The sequence below is a fragment of the Bos grunniens genome, chromosome 16 (assembly GCF_055505025.1).
Source record: "Bos grunniens cultivar Pamir isolate PY7600 chromosome 16, Bosgru_T2T1.0, whole genome shotgun sequence".
Lineage (NCBI taxonomy): Eukaryota > Metazoa > Chordata > Mammalia > Artiodactyla > Bovidae > Bos > Bos grunniens.
The window spans coordinates 69287081-69295554 of record NC_141180.1 but is presented as its reverse complement, the minus strand read 5'-3'; the positions used below and the strand labels follow the sequence as shown (position 1 = coordinate 69295554).

At 43.1% G+C, this 8474-nt stretch overlaps 1 pseudogene; it reads left to right on the top strand.

Annotated features, from left to right (window-relative positions):
* The first annotated feature begins 2372 nt into the window (after positions 1 to 2372).
* LOC147356977 (dnaJ homolog subfamily C member 30, mitochondrial-like) lies at positions 2373 to 3054 on the top strand (annotated as a pseudogene).
* The last annotated feature ends 5420 nt before the right edge of the window (positions 3055 to 8474 follow it).

The window sequence follows — 8474 nt, the reverse complement described above, 5'->3', positions numbered from 1 at the left end:
CTGAGCTGACTAATACAGATGTGCTGCAGATATATACTCCTCATCCCTGAAGTGGGCAATCTCTGAGGTGTATATTTCACACCATTTCCCAGGTCTCCCCTGGGACTACATGTCAGTGGACATTGGTAGTAATTAATTTGATAATGAACTTCCTATTGGCTGTCTTTCTTTCTCCATCTCTCTTCCCATTTCCTTTCTTGTGTTTCCTACATTTCTCAAATAAATTATTTTACTCTAGAAAGCTGTCTCGAAATCTGTTTCTATGGGCACCCAAATGGAAACGGTCTTATTGGTATAAAAATCTACAAAGCTCTGCCCTGGGTCATATCCAGTGAGAACAATACTATAAAGCGGGTTCAGTGCTTTTACACACTAGTGTTCAACCGGATTAAATGAGATCCAAAAATGAGAAATCAGAGCTTAATTCCCAAGAGGATCTGTGAGAAAAAAGTTGGTATGCATGTCTATTCTGAAAATAGTTGTGCCTCAGTGCCTGCATGGCTTAGGGCTAAATTGGGATAGGGTTTTTTGGTTTTTCTTCTTTAGATTTTTTTTTAAGACTTTGGTGGTAAATTTCATTCACACTCCTAACAAACTGCTTGTTTCAAAATAGTTTCACCAAAGGAAAGTGAAGTGTGTTTTCTTCACTGCAGAGCAAATGGAGAAGAGATTGATTTCAACTACCTTCTCAAGCTTTTCATCATAGTCTCTTCAAATGTCAAACCACTGCCTGAAGTACATATTTTTAACATTCCAATATCACACCATGTTGCTTGGGACCTCAGCCCTCACCTTTCCTCACGGACATCCTATTTTTATGAAAGATAAAATTGAATCAAGGAATTTGCCTGAGGTAACGAGGTAAGGGAAGGGCACCCGGCATAGGTTTGGTGCTGTTGTTCAGTCACTAGGTCATGTCTGACTCTTCAACCTCATAAACTACAGCACACCAGGCTTCCCTGTCCTTCACTATCTCCCGGAGTTTGCTGAAATTCATGTCCACTGAGTCCATGCTGCAATCAAACCATCTCATCCTCTGCCACACCCTTCTCCTCCTGCCCTCAATCTTTCCTAGCATCAGGGTCTTTTCTAATGAGTCAGCTCTTTGCATCAAGTGGCCAAAGTATTGGAGCTTCAGCTTCAGGATCAGTCCTTCCAATGAATATTCAGGGTTTATTTGAAATATAGTCTCCTCTTTGGTATTTGTCACATTAAACTTGGTGTTGAGGAGTTCCTTCTCATTGCCAGTGTGCAGACAAGATTATTGTCTGAAAGCTTTTTCATTCTTTATCCTAGCTTTCCTCAGATTCTAAGTGTGAAGAACCCAGAGGCAGCCAGAATGAGTGAAAGATGCAACAGTATAGACCTCCAGAAAGATCTAATCTAAATCCAGTGTTTTCAGATGAAATTAGATGATGGGATGAGATGGGAAAATAAGAAGTTACCATTACTCATTGGAAAGAAGGGACTATACTATGGCTGCTCTCAGTAAATCTCTAGGAAAAATATTTCCTGGGCACTTTCACTGTGTTTGAGAAAGGAAAGGCTACCCATTCCAGTATTCTGGCCTAGAGAATTCCATGGACTATACAGTTCATGGGGTCGCAAAGAGTCAGACATAAATGAGCAACTTTCACTTCACTTCACTTCATTGTGCTAATTACTGTACTAGTTCCCAAGAAATTAATAATTTAAAATTTATACTTCCTCAAAAAGCTGAGAAGCTATTGTAAAAGCAAACAAAGTAAATCCCATATTTCACTGTAGTTTATAAATATGACTGCCAAGCTCTTCACTGGGGCTCCAAGAGCTCAAGAAGCAACCTCTCAATGAGCTGGGGGATTCAAGCATATGGCATATATTTTTCCCCACCACAACTTAACAGAAAAAGCTACTCCTCCACCCCCAATCCCTTCCAAATTCATAGCAATCTAAGGAGATAACTTTTTCAATCTCTATCAATGTAGCTGATAATTAGAATTTATACAATGGGATTGAAATAGAACATTTGATGAAAAAAAAAAGTATCAAATCATATAATTCCCTTGCCCCCTTCAAGATATTCTTACTTAAAGTGTAAAATGTGATTCATCTATCCTTGTTGTTGATCAGTCACTAAGTCGTGTCCCACTCTCCAACCTGATGGACCACAGCACACCAGGCTTCCCTGTCCTTCACTATCTCCTGGAGCTTGCTCAAACGCAAGTCCATTGAGTCAAAAATGCCATCCAAACATCTCATCCTCTGTCACCACCTTCTCTTCCTCCCTTCAATCTTCACCAGCATCAAGGTCTTGTCTGATGAGTCGGCTCTTCGCATCAGGTGGCCAAAGTATAGGAGATTCCCTTTAGAATTGACTGGTTTGATTCAAGATGGCAGTCCTGCGCAGTCTGAGGTGGTCGCAACTGTTACTGTGGAAGCTGTGGCAGGCCGGTGGGGGGCCGATTCCACAAAACCCAAGATCGGGCCTGGGCCTAGAAGCGAGGGCTTACACCCAGAGCGATGGCCTGCACTCATTCATGGCGCTCTATGATCTGCTTGGCATTCTCTCTATGACCAACCTGAACCAAATCAAGGCGGCCTAACCACCAGCAGAGCTTACTCTCCCACCGGGACAACTCGGCGAGCACTGAGTCTGCCGAGCCCTTCCTGCACATCTCTCAGGGTCACAGGGTGCCAGGCAGTACCACCTTGCATCGAAGTATGCCCGCAGCCTGCCAAGCAACGAGGACCTGCACGGCCCGGGCGTGCGGCCTTACAAGACTCCAGCCGCTTACCCCGAAGCGCACCCTGCACAGGTCCGCCCAGCTCTCCTACCCACGGCCGCAGTCAGGCCTTGCCGGAAGCCAACCACACCACGTTCGACTTGGACGCCTTCTTCCTTCGGGCGCGCTGCAGTGAGCGGCTGGAGCTCAAATGGCGGCTGAGGGCCCGTCGGGAGGTCTTCCGCAAGATGCTGGAGGACCGGGCCAAGAAGGGCTTATCCTGGGATGAGACGTGGCTTTCGTCCTAGTTCTGCACCTAGTCTTCCTCATCATGAGCTCTCGTTTTTAATCGGTGAGTGGAGGCCAGGGGAGCAGCCCCCAGCCAACAACCCTCCCCCCAAGAAAATGGCCTTGCCTGTCGTCTTGAACCCCTTACCTCCCATTGTCTATCTCTGTTGGGGGTCCGAAGGAACTGCCCTCTCCCCCTCCTCTTCCCCACCTGGCCAGCTTAGCCATTGGCCTGCACATCCCTGCCCCCACTCCCGTCCAGAAAAGGCCTTTCGATGCTCAAGAAAACAGGCACCTAAATGAAGAGTCCTGAAAGCCCGAGAGCGAGGGGTTTCCTGGAGGCCCTGGGGTGCCCTTTTCCGGATTTTGTCAACTTTTGGAATATTTGCTCTGGCTTTTCTTGTAAAGCTCCGAGCAAGATTTGTCTGCTCCTGCCCCATGTATGTAGCGTGGGGCTCCCGTGTAACCTTGAAACATGTAATGGGACCAATTGTGGCTGCCGAAAGAAAAAAATATGGAGTCGTTGGAAACTTGTCTTTCTGTGAGTTTCCCAAGCCACAGGTGAGACCAAGGTAGGGTAAGGATGTGATCCGTGGGAACCTGGCCATTCTTGGGTGGTTACATCCCACTTCTCCTTCTGTTGGTGGCCTGTGTGAGTGGGAAAGAAATTAAGGTTATGAGCCTTCTTGTTCCTATGCTTATCGAATGTATAACCTGGGAAATTTTCCTCTGTGGGCCTGATGGCAGAGGATCAAATCATTTGCTCTTTCGAGGTCTGTCATATTCGATTATCTATTTTCTGGTAGGTTCAGTGATTAAATAATTGATGTCAGTAGACCCGGGTTTATCCTTGGAACAGTGTGCCTGGCACCTGGTCATCCCTTGACCAGCCAGCCTCTTTGCTAACTGTGCAGCTCCTCCCTTCCCAGAAATAGAGCAACAAATGGGGAGTTAGTCACCTGAGAAAGGCCCACCCTCCCATTCTGCTGGCAGTGCCTTCCACAGTCCCTACAAGCCAAGTCCTTGAAACATGGCTATTTGAGGCTGTGGGAACTGGGGGAATTTGAGTAGACAGGACTGTTGAGGGACAGGAGGGTTGTGGTAGAAATGCAATTCTTTATTCAGAGCTCACTGAGGCTTTCTTTTTTTTTTTTTTTTTTTGGCTACACAGTTCGGCATGGGAGATCTTAGTTCCCCAACCAGGGATCGAACCTGTGCCCCTGCAGTGGACGTGCAGAGTCTCAACCACTGGATCCCCAGAGAAGTCTACACACACACTTTTTTTCCCTTTATTCCTAACTGGTGCCAAGCAGTGGGTGATCACTTGCTAGAACTGTTTTAATCCAAATCTCTTAAACCTAATTCACTGCACACAGGGTATTAGCTGTGGGATAGTAGGAACTCAAGTGTGTATGCACTGCTGAACATAGAGCTGTGGGATAGGAAAACCTTTGCAGGAGACCTACTACAAGAGTAAGGACTTAAGTCTAGGTTGTAAACAAAGCAAGAGGTGCTTTGCTATATTAACACCAATTCCTGCAGTCAGTCTTTTATGTGCAGTTCCTGTAAAAATTTGGATAAACCCATAGCTGGTTCAACTTGGTCTCTTGGAGTTTTCTAAGTTCTTCAGCATGGCTTTGTAGTGACCATTTGATTCAGTGGTAAGGATTTAAGCTCACTGTGGTTCAGACATGCTGGGCTCAGTGAGCCTTGGTTTGGGGGAGGAGTATATGTACTTTTTAATAGAACATTTAGTGTTGTTAAATTCTGAAAGAGATGGGAATACCAGACCACCTGACCTTCTTCTTGAGAAATCTGTATGCAGGTCAGGAAGCAACATTTAGAACTGGACATGGAACAACAGACTGGTTCCAAATAGGAAAAGGAGTACATCAAGGCTGTATATTGTCACCCTGCTTATTTAACTTATATGCAGAGTACATCATGAGAAATGCTGGGCTGGATGAAGCACAAGCTGGAATCAAGATTGCCAGGAGAAATATCAATAACCTCAGACATGCAAATGACACCACCCTTATGGCAGAAAGTGAAGAAGAACTATAGAGCCTCTTGATGAAAGTGAAAGAGGAGAGTGAAAAAGTTGGCTTAAAGCTCAACATTCAGAAAACTAAGATCATGGCATCCGGTCCCATCACTTCATGGCATATTTGGAAATATGCCATGATGGCAAAACAGTGGAAACAGTGGCTGACTTTATTTTTCTGGGCTCCAAAATCACTGCAGATGGTGATTTCAGCCATGAATTTAAAAGATGCTTACTCTTGGAAGGAAAGTTATGACCAACGTAGACAGCATATTGAAAAGCAAAGATATTACTTAGTCAACAAAGGTCTGGATGTGAGAGGTATAGATGTGAGAGTTGAACTATAAAGAAAGCTGAGCACCGAAGAATTGATGCTTTTGAACTGTGGTGTTAGAGAAGACTCTCAAGAGTCCCTTGGACTGCAAGGAGATCCAACCAGTCCATCCTAAAGGAAATCAATCCTGAATAGTCTTTGGAAGGACTGATGCTGAAGCTGAAACTCCAATACTTTGGCCAACTGATGCGAAGAGCTGACTCATTTGAAAACACCCTGATGCTGGGAAAGATTGAAGGCAGGAGGAGAAGAGGACGACAGAGGATGAGATGGTTAGATGGCATCACTGACCCAATGGACATGAGTTTGGGTAAACTCCAGGAGTTGGTGATGGACAGGGAGGCCTAGCATGCTGCGGTTCATAGGTTACAAGGAGTCATACACGACTGAGTGACTGAACTGAGCTGAAATTAATAAAGTTTAATTGTGTGTCATATAGAGGTCATATGGGTTCAAACCTAACCAAAAATTATAAATGCAGCATGCTACTAAGGCCATTAGTGGGCCAGAAAGGCAAAGAGTGGTAGGGCTTTGCCCAGAAAAACAGAATCTTCATCCTTGTTATTAAGAGATTACAGGTCCAGAAAGAAACTTGTCGTAGAGACTGGGATATCAAGCAAAGTTGGTTCAAGGACTGGTGATGAAATTTTCTAGCATCGCAGTGGGCAAGTATATGCGATTCATTTGTGTGGGCCACTGTGTATGTTTACAGTGTAGGAAGTACTTATTCAATTTGCTTTTTACTTTGTATCTGCTCTGGAGAAGGCATTTTCATAGGTATTCTAGTGAGAAAATTCCCTCAAGGGGGAGACGGTGAAGGTAAGATATTAGCCCACATATAATGGTAAGATAAGGCAGAATATAATAGTTATAGTAAGAAAGGCACACCCCCTACAGTTGCATGGATTCCTTTCAGATCTACTAGTGCAAAGGGACATCTGTCTGCAGGGACTCACGTATTGATCAGCATAGGTTTCACGGTCAAGACTGTTGCTAAGTGTGTCCCCAGGATCAGGCTGCCTGGACAGCCCTGTAAGGGGACTTAAACTCCCAGCCTTTGCTTCCTCACATCCCCTCCTCTGAGCTCCTCACAGGCTGGCATTCAACACAATCGTTGTTCTCAAACTAACCTCCCTGGAACTCACCAAGGAGTCACAATTCACCCTCCCTCTAGACTTTTACGTTATGGATAAATCTCTCTTCTTGAAACTCTTTTTTCAATATAGATTTTTTTTTTCATGTGGACCATTCTTAAAGTCTTCATGGAATTTGTTACAGTATTGCTTCTGTTTTACCTTTTGGATTTTTAACTGTGAGGTATGTGGGATCTTAACTGCCCAACCAGGGTTTGAACCCTCACCCCCTGCATTGAAAGCAGAAGTCGTAATCACTGGACCACCAAGGAAGTCCCTCTTGTTGAAACTTATTTTTCTCAGATATTACAATACTGTGCTGTTCATTTTTTTTCACATTTCTCACATACTCACTCCATGCTTTAGTGATGGAGCAATAACAGTTTTAATCTACTAAGCACTATGTACATGCCAGGGATCTTATCTTTATAAATATAATAATATTTACATATATGTATTTATTTTATAAATATAAACTATAGTATAAAATAAACATGATTTTATTTATATTTTAGTATACATTATGATTTGTTATATATTATTTAAAACTTACAACAATCCATTGAAATTACTAATATTATCCTCACTTTCCTTATGAGGGAATTAATATTTAGAGAGGTTTGATTCCTACCCATGGTCAGGCAAGTGTGTGTTACGAGTAGGGTTCAAACATGAGCTCTTTATGACCACATCAGGGTCTCAGGACCCATTTTACTTTAAAAATTATTAACAAGCCCAATGTGTTTTTGTTTCTGTTAGTTATAACAAAGATTTAAAAAGAAAACTTAAGACTATCTATTAATTCATTTAAATATAATAAACCCAGTGTGCACAGACATATTGTTATGAGAAATAATCAATTCCTAAACAAAAAGTGTAATGAGAAAAGTAGCATGGCTTCGTGTTTTGACCAGTCTTCTTAGTGTTGGGTTTAATTGAAGGCAGCTGGATTCTCACACCTGCCTCTGCATATAGTCTGTTGCTGTATGATGATTTGGGGCTTCCCTTGTGGCTCAGCTGGTAAAGAATCCCCCTGCAAGGTGGGAGACCTGGGTTTAATCCCTGGCTTTGGAAAATCCCCTGGAAAAGTGAATGGCTACCCACCTGGCCTGGAGAATTCCATGGACTGTATAATCCATGGGGTCACAAAGAGTCAGATATAAGTATGAAAAAAAATCTAGCCTCACACAGATATGTAGTTAGGATAGGGGAGTACAGTAAATCCCCTACATAGGAACCTTCAAGCTGTGAACTTTCAAAGATGTAAACCTGTGTTCCATTAGCATAAGGCATGAGTGAAACTGTAGTTTGCCCTTCATCTTCTACTGCTGACGATCCTTCAGCTCTACCATCTCCCACGCCTTTTCCCTCCTCCACTCAGTAACTCTTCTTGTTTGTCCACTCGATGCCAATCCCTTTATGCCAGTTGTACTAATCACTGAGTAGTATATGACTCTTTTGTAACCTCCACGGACTGAGCCCACCAGACATTTCCCAGGAAAGGATACTGGAGTGGGTTACCACTTCCTTCTCCAGGGGATCTTCCTGATCCAGGGATAAAAGGTGCGTCTCCTGCATTGATAGGCAGATTCTTTACCATTGAGCCACCAGGGAAGCCCAATGTTGTACTGTACTACTGTACTTTTCCAGGTAAGTAATAAAAGATTAAAAATGCTTTCTTTTATTTTTGTGTGCTTTTTAAATGTATTATTTGTGTGAAAAGTATTATAAACCTATTACAGTATAGTACTACACAATCACTTGTGTTAGTTGGATACCTGGCCTAACTTTATTGGCCTTAACGAACAAATTGGACTTATGAGCACACTCTTGGAATGGAACTTGTTCGTGTGTAGGGGACTTACTGTATTGAATTATCATTTTCAGGTAAATTTTGGCTTTTCTTCTTTAATAATACATAAGTATTCCAAAAGTAGAGGTTTCTTTAAGGTTAGTCGCAATGTAGAATC